The sequence below is a fragment of the Setaria viridis genome, chromosome 4, assembly GCF_005286985.2.
Source record: "Setaria viridis chromosome 4, Setaria_viridis_v4.0, whole genome shotgun sequence".
In the NCBI taxonomy this organism is placed as follows: Eukaryota; Viridiplantae; Streptophyta; class Magnoliopsida; order Poales; family Poaceae; genus Setaria; species Setaria viridis.
In genome coordinates, this window is record NC_048266.2 from 35105910 (window position 1) to 35130759 (window position 24850).

At 46.5% G+C, this 24850-nt stretch overlaps 1 long non-coding RNA gene across 1 annotated transcript; it reads left to right on the forward strand.

Annotated features, from left to right (window-relative positions):
* The first annotated feature begins 7831 nt into the window (after nt 1–7831).
* On the forward strand, nt 7832–9854 carry LOC117852013 (uncharacterized). The gene is made up of 2 exons (XR_004639705.2): nt 7832–8278; nt 9250–9854. It is a non-coding gene; the product is annotated as an uncharacterized lncRNA (long non-coding RNA).
* Nucleotides 9855–24850: the final 14996 nt, after the last annotated feature.

The following is a 24850-nucleotide window of genomic DNA, read 5'->3' on the forward strand; positions in this document are numbered from 1 at the left end:
CTCCTGACAATGTCGTCCGACATTTTTTCCAATGGATGGTCTGAATAAATAAAAATACTACTTTTTCAATTAAAATTATGATTCATGTTAGTTTTGTTTTAAGTTAAAGTTTTCAATTTTTGACAAGTTTATAGAAAAATATATTAACATATGTAGTATTAAATAAATGCACTATCAAGTTGTATTACACAGTGGATTCAATTATACTAATTTGATGTTGTAAATGTTGATGTTCTTTTTATAAACTTGGTCAAATTAAGTTAGTGAAATTTGAGTTAGAGTAAATTAAAAGTGGCACATAATTTGGAATGAAGGGAGCAGGTTCTTTTGACTTTAAATGATTGCATGGCTATGCAATCCAATAATTGATCAGTTAGGCTTGGTTTCTGGTCCAACGGTTTGTCGGACCACATGACGTGCAAACATAACTGGCTATAAATACGCCAAGAGTTCTCCCTACCAAGTCCATATATAGAAGATTCTATTGCATTTACAAACATAAAAAAGATCATTAAACCTTCTATTAGTGCCTGTACATCACAAAAGGACATTGTGAGTACGTTGGATCTATAAACTTACGAGAAAATGATCTTGTGACATTCCACAAGAGTCTTTCTGCTTTTTGGAAATTGCAAGTAGATTGGATCTATAAGTGACACTTAATTCTCATTTATACCATTATTATACCATGTTTTGATCTTACGCAATGCAAGTGTTATATTTTCCTCCTTGATGACTACATGGTATAAAGTTGTAATGCATTATAACTCTTTTTTCTATACCATTCTGTAGAAGATAATTCAATAGTGTGAGGGTATAACTTTCGTTATATTCATGCAATATGTTATTGGTTTTTGCAGAAACAGAATACATCTTAAATCATGTTGTGAGACATCATAGTGTCATTTGTGCTAAAATGCACATATGGGGTTTATCCCTTTCATTTGAGGACATGTGTCAATCCATTTCATAGTTTCACATTATATCTTGCTTTATGTTTTGCCAGCTTGCTAGATACAAGTAAGGAACTTCATTCCAGTACTTCACGGATCCAAATGAGTCATGATTCACTTAATAAGGATTATATGATTCACTTCATTCCAGTCCATGTAACTACCAAGTACTTGTAACCCTAGGTCGCCAGCTTATATAAGGGGGTGTTTGGATCTTTAGTCCAAACTAAAATTCCTATCATATCGAATTTTTAGATACTAGTTAGGAGTATTAAACATTGACTAATTACAAAACTAATTGCACAGATGGAGGCTAATTCGCGAGACAAATCTATTAAGCCTAATTAGTCCACGATTTGACTATGTGATGTTACAATAAATATGTGCTAATGATGGATTAATTAGGTTTAATAGATTCGTCTCGTGAATTAGCCTTCATCTATGTAATTAGTTTTATAATTAGTTCATGTTTAGTCCTCCTAATTAGCATCCGAATATTCGATGTGACACGGACTAAACTTTAGTCCGTGGAACCAAACACCCCCTAAGGCAGCCAAGGGAGCCTCCCGAGGGCATCTCAACTCTCAAGCAATATAAGTCACCAAGCATATAGGACGTAGGGTATATTACTCTCCGGAGATCTGAACCTGTCTAAAACCCTTGTGTCCCCTTGTGTTCTTGCGATCACCTTCGAGTTCTTGGTTTCACAATCGCCCTCACTTACAAATCATCCACTTGGGTAACCCTCTAGTGGACTGCCGGGCTTATAAATTCGACAGTTTGTGCGCTAGGTAGGGGGGATTGTGAGATCCTTCCCAGCGAGTTCGATGGCATCTCGCCCCGGCGTCATCTTCCCCGTGAGCATGAAGAATTTTCTTGAAAAACTCACCCACCCACACCCTCCGATCTAATCGCGGGGTTAGCATCTGCGTTCCACTCCGTTGGCCACAACGCATGGAGGCGGACGCACCAATTCTGCAGAGCACGGGGTGTGCCGACTCTCGACCAATTCCGCAGAGCACGGGGTGTGCCGACCTCGACGAAGATCGGCGATGCAGCACTCGGTGGCAGAGGAAAAAGTATGATCAGGCCGCGGCAGGGAATCGCCACGACGAACAATAGGGAAGAATTTCCTTTCCTTTTATTATTTAATATATTCCATCCAATCTCCCACGGCAGGTAACAAATCTTTTTCTATATTATTTTCCTTAATACGTGAGGACTATCCTACGTGGTTTCGGCAAGTGATGCATCCAATCCTTGGCTTGCGCAAGATCTGAGTATACTACGGCAGCCAGCTAGCATCTAGCATCGCCGACGGCCTACCGACCACTTGGACCCGACCAAGAGTTGCTCAGCAATGCCAACTAGTTCGCTTCATCGACAACTGTACATCCTCATACACCTACATACACCTTGGCTCCTTCATGTCTCTGTGACTTTTGCCGACTGCCTCAGCTCCTCCATGTCTCCGTGACTTTCGCTGACCATCTCGGCTCCTCTATGTCTCTGTGACTTTTGCCGACCACCTTGGTCGCGTCCTGACTGCTTATAGAGCTTGGTCCACCCACTAAACGAGCAGTCGGGGCTACGCCCTACAAGTGCCCAGCGCACGCTTTTGCTTTTCCGCACAGTTCCGACTGCTTTGTGGCTTGTTCATCCCTCTTAACGGTTGCTAAAGTACCCGGGTAGTACACGCCTTAATCTGTGAAACCTTGACTCATCCTGTGCGTCTCCTATATGCGAGCATCAGGTCAACCCCAGCGCTATAGCCTGAGATAAGCCGTCCTCTCCGTGAGCAGTGGTAAGCAAGGCTAGGTGCTTAAACGTAACAAGCTAACTACACGGGGAAATTACACGACCTATAAGAGCAGGACGTGCAACAATTTACTTTCTACAGAGAATTAAACTTCCGAGTTGTTCAATTATTAAATGATCTGCACTATGCTACGTAATGTTTGTATTATCCTTTTACAGCTCACAAACTATTCGGCGTGCCTCCTGTCGTCCGACCGACCTTTTTGGCTCGGAGCGGGAGGCGACTTGGCGTGCTTCTGTGGCACGGCTGGCTCCCAGGCTTGGGGTTGGGTGCCGCAGATGACTTGCCGTGCCTCCCGTCGCCCAACCAACCCTTTTAGCTCGAGGCGGGAGGCAACTTGGCATGCTTCTGTGGCTTGACCACCTCCTAGGCTCGGGGGTTGAGTGCCGCAGACGACTCGGCGTGCCTCCCGTCGCCTGGCCGACCTTTTTGCTCGGGATGGGAGGCGACTTGGTGTGCTTCTGTGGGTCGGCCGGCTCCCAGGCTCGGGGGCTGGGTGCTGTAGACAACTCGGCGTGCCTCCTGTCGCTCGGCCGACCTCTCTAGCTCGGGGTGGGAGGCGACTCGACGCGCTTCCACGACTCGTCCGGCTCCTAGCTCGGGGGCTGGGCGCCGCAGACGACTCGACGTGTCTCCCGTCACCCGGCCGACCTCTCTGGCTCGGGGCGGGATGCGACACAGCGTGCCTCCGCAGCTCCGCCAGTCCTCATCCTCGGGGGCTGAGCGCTAGTTTCAGGTCGGCATGCCTTTGTGGCTCTGCCCTTCCTTGTGTTCAGTCACTTGGGCTTGCTATTGGGCTCAACTTTTCCTTTCTGAACCATTGGACCGATTATACTAATCGCTTCAATGCTCGGGAGCTACTCCTATGGAGTGCGTCTTGCGACGCCCTCCATATCCTTCGCTTCAACTTGTTGGATGCCCGACATCCATCAACTCAACACTCGACTTCGCTCTGCGCGTTTGGCTCCATGTTCGTTCGGATTTTCTTCTTCTTTTTTGAGCACTGCACAGCCTCTCCATCACCATGACGCCATCACAGTTTCAGCCGACTACATTCCAAGTTCGTTGTAATGACCTCAAATTCCTGTTCGCCTACACGGGAGGGGCCAAGCCTCTCCTGTATTAGACCTCTTGCAGATCAACTCTTCATGTGGGGACATGCCTTTGTGGACAAAAATGTGAACCAAGATAAAAAGCTCAGTTGGTTAGATCCTTTGTAGGGTAATCTACAACTACAAATGGAGATAAGTTTATGGACTATAATGTGCATTTTGAGAGTACCGGGACTGGTATAAGTACTCGGGATAAAAAAAATTTATGAACTGCCGGTGAAATTTATTCTTTAGAAAATACCTTTTGTTTTCAGTACTTACCAAATTTCCGGCAATTAGGTGTGCGGACGCCGTATCCAGCTGCGACAATGACCAATAAACTGAGGACAAAAATGAGGAGACGAATCCGGCAAGGGCAGATGTTTGGCGGCATTGTTGCTGTTCAGCAGTGTGCTCCGCGAGTTGAAGAGGGCAGAAGTTAGGGACCAAATAAAGGCAGCAGTTGGCATGCCAGACTCGGCGTGCTAATATATAGACTACAAAGAGGAGCTTCGGACAAAGTGTGAACTGGGCTTTTACTGGGATGCGAAGGAAGGTGCCTGCGGGCATTCAGCTCGCCGTGTCCTTGCATAGTTGCACGGGTCACTTCTGAGTCATTTCCACTAAAGCAACGCTCGTCACAGCAAAGAACAGTTCAAACTTCAAAGTAACTTCAAAGTAATGCCTCTGTTTTGCACGGGTCACGCACTCACATGATGACACGACCCACGGGCATTTCAAACATGTGCCAGAGACATAAACACCATTCACTTCTGAGTTATTTCCAACTATGTCCGTCAGATTGTCACTTACTGTGTAAGGACGGTTCAAAGTGACGCGAGGTCCGCGTGACTATGAATGACTTTGAATTTTGGGATCCCTTGATCTTTTTACGGCCGGCATCAAGGCAATAGCGGTTACCAGTCTAATAAGTATGATAGCTCTTGTCACTGGTTCTTCAATTGCAGTCAATTTACTTCCAAAAAAAATTGCACAATTGTTTCACCCACTACTAGAAAAACTATCATTCGTCCAACTTGTTAGTACTGGTTGGATTTGAATCTGTACTAATGATAATATTAATATGGGATCCAAAACCTTTTACTTTTAGTATCGGGTCATAATAACGTCCGGTAGCCATAGAGACTCATAACACGACCCAGTACTAAAAGGTACTCTTTAGTACCGGGTGGTGTTACGACCCGGTACTAAAAGGTCCTCCACGGTTATGTAAAAAAGAAAGCATCTCTTTGTCCATCACATGTGTAGGTGGTAAAAAAGGGCTCGCATGAGGCTTGAGGTCCTAAGTTTGAATCACATGGACACGCACCTAAAGGTCCCACTTAGTACCGACATAGCGGTACTGGTTTCGCAAATCGTAACCGGTACTAAATGGTCCATAACCGATACTAAAAGTCACTTCTCCAGTAATATGATTGTTTTCTTTGTTTGCATGTTAGCTGTTTGGACTCAGGCAATTCATATGCATGCTTTAGAAAAGCATTCCATTCACGTCGTTCTGGCTATCTTGACACGTTGGGCATGACGGACAGCGACGAGCAAGCAAGGCGGCACTATATTTTTCTACACCAACTGTTCTTGAATTTCTCTAAAGACGTCAACATGAACAATTAATTACAGTTTCATATTCTTAACTTGCTATTGCTAAGACGGCTCACTGCGGTCCAACACTCCAACTGTCCTGTTTGATATTAATCTGTCTACATCACCTTATTTTTTGTATCCCATCATACATATACTGCTAAACCTCACATGCCAATAACAATAAGCAAAAGTCCAGTTGGACCAACAGATCATCACATAACATTATCGTCTTCCGCATTCTATCTCCAGCTTATGTCTTCTTAGAGTCCATCTTAATTAGCATATCATGTCTTGTTAGCTCCCGTGTCGGCAACCGAAGAGTTTACCATGGGTTCTGGACCTTTGGTGAACCACTTAGTAGGCTTAGGTACACGAAGAGTTGATCTGCAAGAGGCCTAATACACCAATGATCATATAATCCTTATTAAGTGAATCATGACTCATTTGGATCCGTGAAGTACTGGAATGAAGTTCCTTACTTGTATCTAGCAAACATGATGACACGACCCACGGGCTTTTCAAACATGTGCCAGAGACATAAACACCATTCACTTCTGAGTTATTTCCAACTATGTCCGTCAGATTGTCACTTACTCACTGTGTAAGGACGGTTCAAAGTGACGCGAGGTCCGCGTGACTATGAATGACTTTGAATTTTGGGATCCCTTGATCTTTTTTCCAGCCGGCATCAAGGCAATAGCGGTTACCAGTCTAACTCGCCGGGTAAGGGTGTGTTTGGTTTTAGGGTTGATGTGGGTTGGAACGGGTTCGACCCCTATCAACCCTTGTTTAGTTGGAAATATAGTGGGTTGGGTTCCTCCACCATAGGGAATATTCCCCGTAGATGCGGGTTGGAATGGTCCGCCCAAAACAAACGAACCACGCCGCCCGCATCGCTCCCCCGTCACGCCGTCTCACTCCGTCGGTTGGGGGTGGTTGGCGGAGGTCGGCGTGGGGAGGGAGCGGGAGGGGCGGCGGCCGGCGTGGGGGAGAGGGAGGAGCGGCGGCGAGGGAGTAGTGGTGCGAGGGAGGGAGGAGCGGCGGCCGCACGTGTAGAAGGGCGGCGGTGCGGGGGGAGAGCGCGAGGGCAGAGGGAGCGGCGGCGCGTGGAGAGGGAGGGTGGCCAGAGGAAGAAGATAAGGTGGGTAAGGATGACATGTGGGCCCCACAGCTGACATGTGGGACCCGTTGCTAACGGTGTTAAAATAGCATCCATCCCAACCTTCTCAAGCCCTCCAATCAAATAAAAAACTAGGTCCAACCCATCCCTCTCATCCAAACACGAGATGGGTCGAACCCAATTCAGAAAAGGGGGTCGGCTCCGATCCAACCCACGTCGTTCCAAAACCAAACACATGCTAAGGTGATGTAGACTAATATCAAACAGGACAGTTGGAGTGTTGGACCGTAGTGAGCCATCTTAGCAATAGCAAGTTAAGAATATGAAACTGTAATTAATTGTTCATGTTGACGTCTTCAGAGAAATTCAAGAACAGTTGGTGTGGAAAAATATAGTGCCGCCTTGCTTGCTCGTTGCTGTCCGTCATGCCTAACGTGTCAAGATAGCCAGAACGACGTGAATGGAATGCTTTTCTAAAGCATGCATGAATTGCCTGAGTCCAAACAGCTACCAAGCAAACAAAGAAAACAATCGTAATGCTGGAGAAGTGACCCTTTAGTACCGGTTGCGATTTGCGAAACCGTTACCGCTATATCGCTACTAAAAGTGGGGCCTTTAGGTGTGTGCGCATGGGAGCCGAACCCAGAACCTCAAGCCTTGCGCGAGCCTTTTTTACCACCTACACATGTGATGGATAAAGAGATGCTTTCTTTTTTAAATAACCGTTTAGACCTAGTAACAGGTCGTAACACTACCCGGTACTAAAGGGTACCTTTGAATACTGAGTCATGTTATGAGTCTCTGTGGCTACAGGCGTTGTTATGATCCGATACTAAAAGCTAAAAGGTTTCCGGGGACCCCAAATTTGGGTCCCATACTAATAGTACCATTAGTACCGGATTCAAATCCAACCAGTGCTAATGAGTTGGACGAATGCTCGTTTTTTTCTAGTAGTGGGTGAAACAATTAAGCAATTTTTTTGGAAGTAAATTGATTGTGCAATTGAAGAACCAGTGACAAGAGCTATCATACTTTGACTGGTAACCGCTATTGCCTTGATGCCGGCCGTAAAAAAATTCAAGGGATCCCAAATTTCAAAGTCATTCATCGTCACGCGGACCTCGCGTTACTTTGAACCGTCCTTACACAATCAGTCAGTGACAATCTTACGGACATAGTTGGAAATAACTCAGAAGTGAATGGTGTTTATTTCTCTGGCACATGTTTGAAATGCCCGTGGGTCGTGTCATCGTGCGAGTGCGTGACCCGTGCAAAACACGGCGAGCTGACCAGCGAGAGGCATTACTTTGAAGTTACTTTGAAGTTTGAACTGTTCTTTGCTGTGACGAGCGTTGCTTTAGTGGAAATGACTCAGAAGTGACCCGTGCAACTGTGCAAGGACACGGCGAGCTGAATGCCCGCAGGCAACTTCCTTCGCATCCCAGTAAAAGCCCAGTTCACAGTTTGTCCGAAGCTCCTCTTTGTAGTCTATATATTAGCACGCCGAATCTGGCATGCCAACCGCTGCCTTTATTTGGTTGCTAACTTTTGCTCTCTTCAACTCGCCGAGCACACTGCTGAACAGCAAAAATGCCGTCAAACATCTGCCCTTGCCGGATTCGTCTCCTCATTTTTGTAATCAGTTTATTGGTCCTTGTCGCAGCTGGCTTCCGCCCACCTTGCCCTCCTGGTAAGTACTGAAAACAAAAGGTATTTTCTAAAGAGTAAATTTCACCGATGGTTCTTAAATTTGTCTGGAGTTCTCATCCCGATCCTGGTACTCTTAAAATACACATTATAGTTCATAAACTTGTCCCGAGCTCTCATCTTAGGTCCGGTACTCTCGAAATGCACAACTTATCCCGAGCTCTCATTCAGGTCCATAAACTTGTTCCGAGCTCTTATCTAGGCCTATAAACTTGTGCCTAGCTCTCATCCACTAAAAATTTGAGTTGGATTTGAAACCAATTTCGAATCCTCATGAATTTTTTTTATCAATTTTGAATGGGATTTGAACTTGGCTTCAATTCCTTATGAACTTCGGATCGAATTTGAGTGAGATTTGAACTTTTAGGATTTGAATCCCCCTCAAATTGATCCAAAGTTCATGAGTATTGGAAAACAAGTTTGAATCCCATTCAAAACTAAAAAAATTATGAGGATTTTAAACCATGTTCAAATCCCATTCAAAGTTTCAGTGGATGAGAACTCAGGAAAAGTTTATGGACCTAGATAAGAACTTAGGATAAGTTTATGGACTGTTATGTGTATTTTGAGAGTCCCGAGATTGGGATGAGAGCTCTGGACAAGTTCACGGACCGGGATAAGACCTCATGACAAGTTTAAGGACCATCATGGACATTTTGAGAGTACCAGGACTGGGATGAGAACTCGGGATAAGTTGAAGGACCGCTGGTGAAATTTACTTTTTTCTAAACTCGGCACCAATCCTGTGTGATGCCGAGGGAAAAGAAGGATTTATTTTTAGAAAACATTTCATGTTGTATAATTTCCTTATCCAGTACCACCTAGAAAATAAAAGATTTATCTAAAGAAAAACATGTTTTTGACCGTTACTACTTATATATATCATACGATTATCTTTATTTCTCTCTTACGATCTCTCTCTTTTTACCACGGCATGATCTTTTTTATTTGCAGGCGACGAATGTCCACCATTTTGCAATCCGCAGTCACCATCTTGCCCTTAGCACGTGAGTGTACATCTCTGCAAAGAACAAATGGAGAAGCAAAGAGACTGTGATGATGATTATTTCTTTCCTTCATCTTGTGCCTCACCATTCCTCTTTTTTTGCTCAACAGAATAGCTAAAAGATCATTGTAAATTCTAGAGTGCGCAACCGATTCCAACCCGACTCACACCCACAAGGCAGTGCCTCATCAAACACAAGTTCACCAGAACCCACAACAACAAGGCCTAGGACCTAACTCAACCCAAAATACTAGCTTGATGGGGTAAGGGTTGCTCATCTTATATGTTGTGCTCCCCACCATTAATTTTCGATATGGGACTAAATCTAACGGTAAAAGCTTGATTTTGTGCGGTTGTAGAGGTCGGAATTTCTATTTTCTAAAAATATGTAACATGAATTAGTACATTAGAGTTTTGGTAAAATTCCAAACATATATAAACGTATCATATATAGGAGTTCTCCCCACAAAAATAAGTCCATGTATAACACATGTACATGTGGGTAATTCAAGAACAGTTGGTGCAGAAATAATATATTGCCACCTTGCTTGCTCATTGCTGTCCGTCGTGCCTGTGGGGGGATATAAACCCCGGTACCACTGGGATAGGCCTAGGCGCCCTCCAAAGGGGGTGCCACAGCCCATACGAGGGGGACTCAGTGTCGGTGTTGTCGAGGTTGGTTGACTACGTTGTTGTTTTTTGGGGCGGTGTTATTGTTTGCAGCTCCCCTGCTACCTTCTTGATGAGCTGTGATGCGAGGAACAGATGGGATTGGCGATTCTTTGTCGAGTAACTTGTAAGCTTGCTCCGCGAGTTGTGCGATCAGTCCGTTGCCGCGCTGTACAAGTTGAGCTGTGGCTGCGTTATCCTTATCCTGAGGTATCAATGTTGTTAAAAGGTTGATTGAGGCGATAGCTGCGAGTGGAGTATTGTGCTCCTGAGCCTGGACTGCGTTGAAAGCCCTTTCAAGATTTGTAATGGGAATATTTGTAGCCATCGACTGTCGTCGCTCGGCTCGAGTAGCGTTGCGCGTCCTTCTTTGGTTGCGCTGCTCGGAGGTTTCATCGTGAGGGGCGTTAGCTATAGACTCATCTTCGGAGATGTTGTCGATTTGTGCTAATCGCCTGAGGGTTCTGTTCTGGCTAGTACCTGGGTTGTTATTCTGAGTAATAACAAGTATCTCCCTGTCCGGGTAGTAGCTCCCGGAGCTTGATGTTGCGATTTCTGTGGAACTTTCCTCGCGGTTGGAAGTGAGTGGAACGCCTTCTTGATATGGGAGGTTGTCTATATGGGCAACAAGGCGCGAGTCATAGCCACGGTCAAGGAAAGACGGTCGCAATCCCGGCCAGTGGACGACTCTGCCATGTGATGTTGAAGTTATTACCAATCCTTGGGCTGGACCAGATAATGGTGTCTCTAGCGAATAGGACGAGTCGGAGTCGACGTCTTCATCATGCCCGAGTTCGAATCGGGTTCGAGTAAGAAAGCCTTGGTGAACTTTGGTTGTGTTGCGGAGTCCGTGCGGGAACCGCTCTGAAGTCGAAACCGACTCGGGCACTGGCTGGAATCGACTAATTCGATGCGAGCCCGACTCCAAGTTTCGGGGTCGGTTGAGCCCGACCCTTTGGGGGGGGGGGGTGAACTCCGCCTTGCCCGACCCTGAGCCTTGGGGTCGGGTGTGCCTGACCCTTGAGCAGAGGGTTGGAGTAGTCTGAGGCGAAGTTGAGTCCGACGTGAGTCAAACTCGAATTCGTCGATTTTGAAATCTTGATTTTTTCTGATCAGATTTTCTGGTTTCTTCTCCTGAGCATCGACGATCTGGCGCCGGAACGAACCCGAGCCGTCGGCGACGCAAAACCAAGATCCGAAAACGAAGGTGGCGCCGACTTCGATGAAGAAAATGGGCCTGATGATGATCTTTGCCATTGAGTTCGCGCTGAGAAACTTGACGAGTCCTCCTACCTGGCGCGCCAGCTGTCGGTGTTTTAGACCGGCAACCCGCCTAGGGGGTACCCTAGGTGGTCTTTTATGCGGTAAGGATCGTCGAGAATCAAGGAATCAATGGTGACACAAGGAACACGATTTAGACAGGTTCGGGCCGCTAGATCGTGTAATACCCTACGTCCTGTGTGTTGGTTTGTATTTGGTGAACTGGAGTTGTTGCTGAGAGGGGCCCCTGCCCGCCCTTATATACACGGGAGGGTAGGGTTACAAGCCGGAGTCCTACTCGGGTACTATTATAGTGTTCTACTCAGTAAAGACCCAAGTAGTTTTCCATAAACATACTTGACTAGTCCGAGTAGGATGTGTCCATCCTTGTTCTGATCTTGTCCGAGTACGTCCCTTAGTGGGCCATCCAAAGCCTACTCGTGGGCCTGGGGTGTATGCCTGACACTCAGGATAGACGTACGGATCAAGATTAAGGATCGGTATCAAGAGATATAGTTACAGATATGGATTTTTAAATATGTAAAGAGATGACTTGTACCGAAAGGTGGTAGATTTTCTTGTAACCGACTAGGATTAGATCGAATCGGATTTGTAACCCTGGCCCTCGGACTATATAAGGGCGGCAGGGACCCCCTCAAAAATCCAAACCATATTCGATACACTATATGCTAATAATACAACCCTGAGCACAGGATGTAGGGTATTACACCAATCTGGTGGCCCGAACCTGGTAAAGTCCCTTGTGTCCTTGTGTTTATCCATCTAGCTCTAGGTGCGGCGAACCCCTCCACACAATCTACCACCTTGGTCTACCCCATGGTGGATTGCTGGACTATTCCCCCGACAGTTAGCGCGCCAGGTAGGGGTCCACCGTGTCAGTTGGCGAGCTTGATGGATGCTGTCAAGATCCCAAAGAGCCGCATCATCTTCGCCGCAATGGGACCTACAATTCCATTCCGAGGACATCACGTTGTCTCCGCCACTGGCGATCATGCGGCCAACCACTCGGTCCCTCTCGAGGGCCATCTTCTCATCGGGGAGGTTCCTTACATCATCCCCAGTCCCTCGGTCGAGAAGATCGAAACCTCCGATCGGGCTACGACACTGGTCGCGGGTGACTCGGATCTGGCTAACAGATGCAATCTTATTGGCAACCAGGCCTAGGCTAACCGAATAATCCTCGGAAGGCCGCTGCAGACTAGGAACCCACAAGTTCTAGTCGACGATCTGTTGTACCCTACAGCAGAAAAGGATCAGAGCCCCCATGGCTCTCTCCACTAACGATCTTGTCCATGCCATGGATCTCATTTGGCTAAGTGCATAACCCTCTACGACTCTACTCTTAGAGGGGTGCCGACCGGTTCGACCCCTCGGATCCGTATCCCTTACGGACTGAGGAACGCCGCTGCCACCTTCCAAGAGGCGACGAGGAAAGCTATGATGAGATCAAACTTCTTCGACTCGGTCAATGACCAGCCGGATGAGGACAAGCCATAGATTGTGGCTATTATCAACAGCCATCCACCAGCCGGTGACTCCCTGTTTCCAATCCTAGAGAAAGGCCTGGAGGCGGACTGCACCACTGACCTAGATTAGCTGTCGGCGGGGTGCTCCTGGACACAATCCACAATGGATCTGGAGCTGGAGGCAGAAGATGAAGACCAGATAGAAACTTCCATCGAATCCACTGATGACTATGAAAGCAACTCGCCCCTGGGTTTTCTTTACGCTGTCGCTCCAGCGGCACCGGTCTCTAATGATGAACGAACTGTGGAGGGGGAAATGGAGCAGGCCAAGGCACAACATGTTCAAAAGAATGCCAACCAAGCTGCTAGGCGACAACAAATCCTCAACGCTGCTAAGAACACCAACAGCAACGGAGACCATGCTGAGTCCCACCGAGATAGGAGGAGGAGGTTGCGAGGCAGCACACAACGCACCCTTCACCCTCGTAACCTCGAGCAGGAGTTCACCTTGGAGTATGGTGGTCACAAGGTTTGCTTGACTTCGAAGGAGAACCTTGTCACCTCCAATGAAGAACTCGCCAAACTTCTTCCCGACACTCTAGAATTGGCTCTAGCGCAAGCGATGGTCCAGACCGTCGCAACCCTGATCAACCGCATGCACCCATCTCTGTCGGTTCGATAGAAGCGGGGCAGAACTTCCAAGATGCAATGCTTTGTCTCACGGCGAGACAAAGACCTCCGCGATTGGATTAACCGAGGATGTGATGCAAGGCACACGATCAATCGCCGCGTCTCCCACGGAGAGGATGAGGAGATCCGGGACAGGGAGGAGTACAACCGAAGCATGGACCTTCCCAGTGGGGCGGACGTCATGGCAAGATGCATGAACCTAAGTTGGAGAGCAGCTATGAGGAATCCGACTACTCGGACTACTCCGACTCCGCAAGTAATGGCTACATCTCCGTAGAAAGACCAGTCGGCCATTCCGGTAAAGGTCGGGGGAAGGGCTTCATCATACGATGGATTCCTCTCCCTCACCAAGAGACTTTGCCAAGTTACATGGCCGCACGATTTCAAGCTTTCTAACATCGACAAATATGACGGGAAGGCTAACCCCGCCTAATGGCTCCAGATATACTCCACCGTTGTCAAAGCGGCAGGGGGTAACACCGACATGATGGATAACGACTTACCCATCGTGCTCACCAAAGCCTACCGCAACTGGTTGGTAGGGCTCCCACGTGACACCATCGACAACTGGGAACAACTTTGTTGCTATTCACTGGTAACTATATCGGCACCAGGGAAAGGCCTGGAAGCAAAAGGCTCCGAGGTCAGATCCGCCAGCGGAAGAAGGAGATGCTGCGAGGCTATATCTGTTAGTTCTCCAAGAAGAAGAACTTGGTCCCCTTCATTGAGGACCATGAGGTGATGAGCGCCTTCCAGAATGGCCTCGCCAATGGCATGTTGATCAACAAGTGGACCAGGTAGCCGCCGAAGAACATCAACAAAATGTTCGCCATCAACAATAGCATGATGGACATAGAAGAGGAGGAGAAAGAGCAACTCAATGAGTTCAAGGCTCGATGGGAGGAGGAGAGCCATTCTCACCCAAGGGCTCGCGACATAGAAATACGCGTTGATTGTCTTGAATCTTCCCACAGGGGAGAACAACGCAGCTGGAAGCGGAAGACGACTGAAGTCATCACCGCGGTGCAGCAAGGGCAAGGACGCATCAGTCCCGAGGAATTCCAGAAGATGCTAGATATGCAATGCCTGTACCACAAGAACCACAAGAACACGGCTCGAGAATGCTTCGGCCTCAAGAGGGCCTTCTCGGGAAAGGGTTATGGGAAACCACCCCGCAAGGACGACAAAGACAAAGAGCCGCGCAAGGACCATCCCACCGATGAAGACTTCCAGACGACTGACAGGACCGCCAACATGATGTATGGTGGGCCGAAGTAGTTCGAGTCCAAGAGGAAGCATAAGGTCACCCAGAGGCAGATTGTCTACGCTACCGAACTAGCCACTCCAGAATACCTGCGGTGGTCTGAGGTTCCCAACACCTTCAGCAGAGCCGACCATCCAGGCGTGGTGGCCAAGCTAGGAAGATATCCCCTGGTGATCAACCTCACGATCCAGAACGTGCGCCTTGGAAAGGTCCTCATTGACGGCGACAGCGGATTAAACATCCTCTTTGACAACACCCTTAAGGAAATTGATCTCTATGCCATGGATCTGAATCCAACGTAGATGCCTTTCTTTAGCATCGTCTCGGGTGGCCCAGCGGTCCCCCTGGGATAGATAATGTTGCCGGTTACCTTCGGTACAATCGAAAACTACCGGACCGAGTACCTCCGCTTCATTGTTGCTCACATCGACACTACCTATGACGGCATACTTGGTAGACCAACTCTGCCAAAGTTCATGGATTTTCCGCACTATGTCTACATGATCATGAAGATGCCTGCTTCAAACAGAGTCATCACGGTCTTGGGCAACGTGTGCACAGCGTACGACTGCGAGAGGGAAAACCTTCAAATCGCAGCCACCCTGGAGCTTTTAGTGCGCATGGAGGAAGTCCTCAACACCTCTAAGAAGGTGGCGCCAGAGGAGCTGGAGATCCTGACCAAGAAGCCGGCGATGGAGGCGATCAAGGTGAAGCTGCAGGATACAAAAAAGGTGTTGCTCGGCCTCGAAGACGCGTCTAAGACGGTGACCATAAGGGCCAACATGGACCCTAAATAGGAAAGCACGCTCGTCGAGTTCCTCCAGGCCAACTGGGATATTTTTGCATGGAAACCAGCGGATATACCAGGGGTTCCGAAGGAATTTGCCGAGCACTCCTTAAAGGCTGACGTGAAGGCTAAACCAATCAAGCAAAAGCTTTGTCGTTTCACGCAGGACCGCAAGGAGGCGATTAGGGTAGAGATTACAAAGCTGTTAGTGGCCGGTTTTATCAAAGAGGTGTATCACCCCGACTTCTTAGCTAATCTAGTTCTTGTAAAGAAAAAGAATAAGGAATGGAGAATGTGTGTTGATTATACTAATCTCAACAAACACTGCCCTAAAGCCCTCTTCACTCTCCCGCGAATAGATCAAGTCATAGATTCCATGGTAGGATGCGTCCTGTTCTATTTTCTTGATTGGCACTCCGTCTATCACCAGATAAGCCTGAAGGAAGAAGATCAAATCAAGACGTTGTTTATTACGCCCTTCAGCACGTACTGCTAAACGACTATGTCTTTCGGTCTCAAGAACACTGGTGCAACATACCAGCGAGCTATCCAAGCATGCCTAGACTCGCAGATCTATAAAAACTTTGAGGCTTACGTGGATGATGTGGTCATCAAGACCAGAGAGGCTGATTTGCTAATTAGCGACCTGACCGAGACATTCAACAACCTTAGGAGGTTCCGGTGGAAACTAAACCTAGAAAAATGCATTTTTGGCGTCCCATCTAGGAAACTACTTGGCTTCATTGTTAGCCACCACGACATCGAGGCTAACCCAGAGAAGGTCAATGCAATCACTCGGATGAAGCCTCCCCAAAGCCAGAAGGACATCCAAAAGCTCGCCCAATTTATCTCTAGGCTCGGTGTATGTTGACTGGCCTTCTTCAAGCTCCTGAAACACCAGGACAACTTTACCTGGGATCGGGAAGCTCGGACGTCATTTGAGGAGCTCGAGGCCTACCTTCAGAAGCCTCCAATCTTCACAGCGCTGGCAGGAAAGGAAACTCTCTACCTCTACATCTCTCCTACTATCCATGTAGTCAGCACAGTACTGGTGGTTGATCAATCAGAAGAAGGACATGCATACGACGTCCAGCGACCCATATACTTCATCCGTGAAGTCCTGATAGAGTCCAAGGTCCACTACAATCAGTTGCAGAAGCTGCTATACGCACTCTTGGTCACTGCCAGAAAGCTGAAGCACTACTTTGAGGCACACAAGGTCGTTGTAGTGTCTGGCTACCCCATAGGCGATATCTTACATAACAGAGACATCATGGGACGAATTGTGAAGTGGTCCATAGAGCTGGTTGCACACGACATCACCTTTGTCCCTCGGACCTCCATCAAGTCGCAGATTCTATTCGACTTCGTGGCTGAGTGGACCGAGATCCTAACGCCCTTTCCAAAGGAGGAAATCAAATACTGGTCCATGTATTTCGACGGATCCCTCAACATTGAAGGAGTTGGTACTGGAATCTTGTTCATCTCCTCTAAAGGGGATGTGGTCAAGTACATCCTGCAGATAATGTTCCTAGTATCGAACAATGTTGCAGAGTATGAAGCAGCCCTTTATGGGTTACGCATCGCAATTTCAGTCGGGATCAAGTGCCTTCTTGTTAGAGGCGACTCGGCACTTCTGATCAACCAAGTGAACAAAAACTGGTCAAGAACCAATGAGAAGATGGATGCCTATTGCGTGGAAATACGGAAGCTGGAAGGAAAGTTCTATGGACTAGAATTCAACCATGTCATCCGCGACAACAACATGGCAGCTAACACTCTGGCCAAGATGGGGTCCACCAGGTTAGTAGTGCCACTTGGGGTGTTCATCTAGTACCTTATAAAACCTTCGATAAAGAACCCCCAGGGGGAATAGGAAGCCATGGCATCAACTTCGGCTGCCCCACAAGACGGCCTCAACGACATCCTGATGATCGAGCTTGAGCTCGACTGGATAACAGAAACCAGGAACTCCATTAAAGATGGTGTGCTTCCATAGCTCAAATCCAATTCGAATCGAGAAACATGAGCGCTCCATGAGTGGATCACTTGACGAAGCAAGAGCTACGTCCTCATAGGAGACAACCTTTACCACCGAGGGGCACGATCACGCGTCCTCCATAAGTGCATCTCCTAGGAAGAAGGATGACAGTTGCTCCACGCGATCCACGTGAGCATCTATAGAAACAACACTGGCGCTAGAACCATCATCGGCAAACTATTCCTATCTGGTTTTTACTGGCCCATGGCGGTAGCGGATGCAGAGAACCTAGTTTACCGGTGTGAGGGATGTCAATTCTTCACCAAGCAGATCCACGTGCCCGCACAAGAGCTGCAAACTATCCCAATGTCATGGCCCTTCGCGTGCTGGGGACCCAACATGATCGGCCCCTTCAAAAAGGCATCCAGAGGATATGATGACATACTGGTCACCATTGACAAGTTCACCAAGTGGATAGAAGTGAAGCCAATCAAGACGCTAACAACCGCTAAAGCTGCTAAGTTCATAGCGAAGATAACCCACCGGTTTGGGGTCCCCAACAGGATCATAACGAACCTGGGTACAAACTTCACCGGTTGGGAGTTTCAGGACTTCTGTGACGAATGGAACATCAAGGTCTACAACGCCTCCATCACCCACCCAAGGGCCAATGGCCAAGTCGAGCGGGCCAACGGTGCGGTGTTGCAGGGAATCAAGTCTAGGATCTTCGATCGGTTGAAAAAGTATGCGACCAAATGGTTGTGAGAGCTGCATGCGGTAATCTGGGGGCTACATACGCAGCCAAGCAGAGCCATGGGCCAAACCCCATTCTTCCTAGTGTATGGGTTAGAGATGGTACTGCCGACTGATCTCATGTTTAGTGTGCCTCAAGTCGAGATGTACAAAGAAGACGAAGCTAAGAAGGCGCACATTGAGGACATCGACAACATCAAGGAGGGATGGGTGGCGGGGTGCATCCAGGCTGCAAGGTACGCTCAAGACCTGCATCGCTACCGTGAAAAGAACATCCAGGCGAGAGGATTTTTCGTTGGAGAGCTGGTGCTCCAGCGCATCCAGAGCAAAAAAGACATGCATAAACTGGCAGCTCCATGGGAGGGGCCATTCATCGTTAAGGAAATCACTCGGCCGGGCTCCTATCAGTTGATGAGGGAACACAGCACAGATGTGCCAAATTCGTCAAACATCAAGCATCTACGACACTTCTTCTCATAATAAGCTATGTATCTTCTATTTTTGTTTTAATCAGATAATGAATAAAGTTCCTATCAATTGCCAGTCAATATATTTTGACCCCAATATTCACCCCAAATTTTGTTCCCTTTTTACCAAGCTTGAAACTTGGGGGCTGTGCAATTTCATTTTCACAATTTGTTTCTTGCATAAATGCTCATCTTCTCCGACCCTAAAAACGCATAAAGTACTTTGGTAGAACACATCTTGAATCGAGGGACCTAGATATCTTCATGATGCTAAGGTACTACACATGCACGAGAGTACGCCCCTTGTGTCTTCCTTGGTGAGGGCGATCTCGTGGTCAAGCTGGAGGCCGATGTGGCGCCGGCCTGGATCGATCGAACTAGGGGTTCGACCGAACCCTTAGCGGTGCCTCTCATGCCCCTACTTCCCCCTCGGGTGGTATGACGGCCAAGGGTTCGACCTCCAATGCATGTATCTCTTCCATCGATAGATTGTCGACGGGTACAATGACATTCGCCGGAGAGATTTCCCCGTTGAGATCAAAGGTTGAGCCTGAGTTGGTCAAGGGAACGAGGCCTTTGCCAGCCATGGTGGTGAGGAAGAGATTTCTGGCGTGGATCTTGGTGAGTTTGATGGGGATAAGAGTGAGGTGGATGAGGAGAGGAGGAAGATGGGATGTTAAAGAAGGATCTCCTCTCTTGTGATGCTCAAACCCAATGGGACGTCAAGGGACGGGTCAAGGAAAGTTGGAGGAGTGTCTGAGTGAAGACTGGGAGGCGGCGGCACTTAGACTGGTTCGGCCGAACCAGGGCGTTGGGCCTCCTGTTGCGCGTGTGCGTGCGTGTAGCAGAGGGGAAGGCAGAGAGAGTGGGCCCAACCACTATATGTGTCAGGACCTTGGTAAAGGCTAAGATAGTGCTAGGGTCAATGACATTGACCTTCGCTTAATTTTGCTTTTATCTAAGTTGACGTATATTTATATAAAGATCGTAGTGGTGGATTTACCTTAACGACATACCTTAGCCATCTCAGGGTATGATTGCCCTATGTGATGATGGTGCATTGATGATGTGCATTGTGCTTGCAATGGTGATGTCGTCTTCTGATGCATTTCCTCCCGTGCTTCTCTCCGTCCTTGATATAGCCTCTCGTAACCTGTAAGGTTAGTGTCCTGAGAATACCCGAAGGATACACTTTCCTTATAAGGTTAAATCATTAAAATTCAACGAAACTCATGATCTTGGGCATCTCATGGTGTTCCCATGCTTGACCACATGTACGTCCACCTTGTTTTGCCATTTGGAATGGATCAGTAAAGTCTTAGCTGCAAGGTTAGTGCACAAATACAACTACAAGCCCTACATAGATATTGTGATAAAGGAGAACCATAACAACCATCTGAAGGGTGTCTATGATGGGAAACCCTGAGATGATTGTACGACTCCTAGTGCCTTGGCACAATGGCTGATAGATCTCGGACATATCTAGGATGAGCATGATCCTAAAGATAAATCAGGACGAATCTTCATGTTCATAGATTGAGTGGCTTGATCTCCAGATAGAACAACTCACAAACGTTCATAGCCCCACAATGTAAGAGAATGTGCAACTCTGTGGGCCAAAAGAATGATCTGAGTTCGTGACGTGAGGGAAATGAATTTCCTTCAACTCATCCCCTCCTTAGGTAGAGAGCTTCATGTTTCATCAAAGGTGACTGCGGTGGCAAAGCAATCTAGCCTAAGCTTCCAATAGAAGTTCATTTGATATGAAGGGTGAACATAATCTCTATTGGGCATCAATCAAAATCAAGGAATGAGATGTGAATTTTGGAATCACTTGATTTGATTGGCATTGATCGGTAATCGAGGATAAGAAAATGAGTTTGGTCCACTCGATTCAAGGGATGGCCCCTATGATTCCTTGACCAAAAAGGATGAGTCCTAAGGACTATGATACAGTGGTCAATGTCAGAGCATATTCCTTAGTGTATACGAAACACCTTGGATGTTACTTTGACATGGGAATGCAACGGGCTTTCTTATGGTACCTCTTCCGGGAAGTCGTGGTTCAAACAGACGAGTCATTAAGAATGATCCTCTTCTTTTAACCACTCCTTCCTCAACCTCCCTCGAGATGTAGTCTTGAGGAAAATTCAGAAGAAAATACCATAAGGAAATCCGGGGGTAGGATTCACACGAGGTGCTCTTTTCCCAAGATTCTTGCTGTTCAGGAGAGGTATCTTCAGTAGAATTTTAGATATAGTCGAGATGAAAGCTCGAACTCTGCTGGCGATAGTCCTCGGTTTCTCAATGTACTCTCCTCTTGATGGGGCATCGTTATATAGATCAGTCGGGGGAGTAGTTTCTCAAATATGCTCCAAGATTTCCTTCCCTTCCGTCAGATCCTTAAGCAAGAACGAGCATTCGGAGAGGGATCAAGTTGCAGGCTAGCATCCTCCGATAATCATAACTGGAAGTGTTCAAGCAACACGTGGTTGGGTATGGATAGGACTTGGCAAATCTCAGTAAGAGCAGAGAAACGAGCCCATGTCGGGCCTAGTTATTCCTCCTCTTGCTGTTTGAAGAAGAGGACCTTAACTCGCAAAGAAGCGATGTGGGATAGAGGAAAGAGGGAGGAGCAAAATCTAGCCCTTAGCTCTTCCCAATTATGGATCACACTCTCCTCTAAGCGAAGGTACAACTTTCTCACTCTTCCTGAGAGGGAAAACGGGAAAAACTTCCTCTTAAAAGCATCTTGTGTCAAGCTGGATATTCTCTAGCAAGAACACATATGCTCAAAGTCTCACAGGTGATGGTAGGGATTCTCATAGCTCAACCCCGAGAACGAATTTTCCTGAACTAGCTCTATGAGTGAGGGACGAATCTTGTAGCTGGATGAGGAATTGGGTTCCAAAATGGTTGGCTCTAAAGACTCACCCCGGAGGGTCGAAAGGTGTGTACGAGGATAACCTTCCATGGATAGCAGGGGTAGAGGTAGAAAAAAAGAAAAGCAAAAAGATACGAGGATCACTAGGTTTGTAGATAAACAACAATTGTTCCCCTGACAGCAGCATCAGAAAGCTTGTTGGATATTTTAGTGATGCGTAAATGAATCCGCAAGCGCACAGATACCGTTGTAGCTTTAACCTCAGAGAATTCTAAGGGTATCGAATCCAAGGGAACGTGCGTGTATACCTACAACTCTAGTATCCAAGGACAACCATGACACAGTAGGCGAAAAGTAGAGAGGATTCCTAAGATTAGTACTTGAGGAAAGTTAAAGGTCGATCTCTTGGTTAAAAGATACTTGCTTCGTGCACCGGCTTACGCATGGTCTGCCAGGCGACTTAGGCTAACAGCTCTATGCTATATCCGAACATGGGGGATTACGAAGGACGGACATGGCTATCACCACCATCCACCTACCCCTAGCAATCCGTGGGATATAAGGCAAACAAAGGATAACCCCTACCCTAGACACCACGTCTACGCTATTGATTACTACCACAATCTAACTACATCTGTTGACCTGTAGCAAACTATGGCACTCTGTATAAATACAAAGTGACGAACCCGCAATCAGAGAGAATTGATCTCACTTAGATATAAGTACTAAACTAGATAAGGAATCACGAATACTCACTTACTTTACTCAGAAGTAAGCCAGCATCCATAGAGGTACATGATCAGAGTGGAGTGTTGAGGGACTCAGCTCTCTCTCTCTATCCCCCTATACTAAGCACTAGCCTAAGTAGGGCTTTACCATGGAGTGGAGCTCTAAACTTCAAGTGTGACGTTGAAGTGATTGTATTGAGGTGTGCGTGATTGTTGTGTCTTGAAATGAGACCCCTCCCCTCATATTTATAGGCTCTTGGGGTCAGTTTTGGGCAGGAATATTCAGGGAATCTTTAACAACTGCCTTTAGAACACTGTCAATCACCACCATGCATCAGCTAGAGATGAGAGGAGGCAGGGGTGTTTCGGCCGAACTAGAGGTTCAGCCGACCCGCTATAACCGCCTCTTGCACAGCCTTTGCTCTCGGTTGCTGCCCTGTGATATGAACCCGCTAGGATTGATTCCCGATCTTTTGATGACAGGGTGTGGGATAACTTGATTGGTGGATGGATATGATGTTCACGGCCCAACTACAGCCTTCCAAGGGCGCTGTGTCTTAGCAACCGATACACCACCTCCAACGGCTGCTGCAATCTTGTGGTGCGCGTCACCCGGCCACTAGGGCACTTGTCTTGCAAGCAATCGAAGATAGCAAGAACAAGTATAACAAGTACTAAATTAACTAGATGAAGATGAAGGTTTCAAACTCAATCTCAATAATGATGGGGTTCCGAAGATAAGAAGACGGGCGGCTGATCCAGCACGCGTGCTTACAAGCAAGTAGCAAAAGATAAACTTAATCTAAACAAAACTCAATCTGTTTGTGATGACTCTAATCCTTATTAATACCTAGGAGGATGACCAGGAGGTCCTGGTGTCATGTTTCAACCCTAGGAGACGTCCTTATTAGACCCGAGTTGATACAAGACCCATCGGGCCAAAATAAGGCGACACAGCATATTTGACAGAATAACCTCTTGGTAGTAATTTGATCATTTCGGCCGCCTCAGGAAAGATATGGACATGAGTCTAAATCCATATGAAAATAGACTTCATAAAGATTCCAAAGACTATATGAATGCCCAAAACGGAGTCTGGATGATGTTGTGGGGGCCGTTGCAAGTTCGCGCACTGCTGCAGTCCGAATCAAGCCCTAAAACATGTTGGATTTGATCTTTTTGTTTCCTTGGGCCAAAAGTGACATGGTGGCTTGGTAGAGGATGTTGGGAATACTTAGGATTGGCCCCCAATCAACTTCTTTGGTCCTCCATACCTTCCATGTGTGTGTAACACTCTTTTTGATCCTTGTATGTATTTCTGAAAATGACAATGAACACACATCATGGTGCAGCATCAATTCATCAAATGTATCAAATACAATCATAAAAATGAATTATTTCACCTTTGAATCAAAAGTTGCTAGTGTGGTTGTATCCGAGAAGGTGATGTCCTCATCATTCTTGCCTTCTTGGCTGCAGGTCATCCTTGACTTGCTCTAATGGCATTCAAAGGTGCTTGCGTTGATGTTAGAACATGGAGCGATGGCTATGTTGCACGGCCACAACCAGTAGTGCTTCCCTTCTTTAGACTGACCTGTTAAGGGAAAAATAAGGAAAACTTTGCAAGACATTATTAGTGTTAGTGCATCCCCCTATTTGATCATAGTATTGTATCCCAAAAGGATATTTCCTATGAGAGAAAATATAAACTTTATGCACCAAATATTATCCTTTGATGTCATATTTGCCAATTGCATGAAGCAAACAATGATTAAAACTTGGCAAACTAGAATAAAATTTAAATTTCTCTTTTAGACAATTTAGATTACACAAAATATCAAATTCAATATAACCCAAAGTATTTAAAGAGGACAACAAATTCAGTTCATCTTGTGCACAAGTAATAGGATGAAAAACTTATCTTCAGCACATTTGTATGGTTCTAAAACAAAAGTATCACACTTATTCACTGCTTGTGGCATAGGAGTAAAAGAATCATCAGCACAAAAGTCCTCTTTATCACAAGGAACAGTAAGTAATTCATCTTGTGATAAAGGTAAATCAGCAGTGGTTTCTGCTATTTTTTTGCTCTTGATTAGCATGCAAAGTGGACAAGTTTTGGAGATTATGGCCACATCATTCTTGCAAGTATTCGCAGATAATCGAATCTTCTTTTCAGCATTAAGAGCAAGACAAAATATTTGACCAATATGTATGTATGATTTGCTAATTAACAAGGTTTGAATTTTAGAATTGAGCCCTCTCATGAACCTACTCATAAAATCTTCCATGTATTTATCTAATACACCATACATGATACAAATTTTAAAATCATGGAAGTATTCTTTCACAGTCGTACTACGTTGCTTTAAGTTGTCTAATTTTGCAAGCAAATAATCAGCATAATATGCAGGAATGAATGCATCTCTAAAAAGAAAATTTCAAGTCTTCGCAAGATTCTGGAATTGTTGTGCCTACAAATGTGTTTCCATTCTAGCAAAGCATATTCAGTCAAAACATTAGAGATAATATAAATCTTTTGTTTCTCGAATAGGTCATGCTCGTCAAATTCATTATCT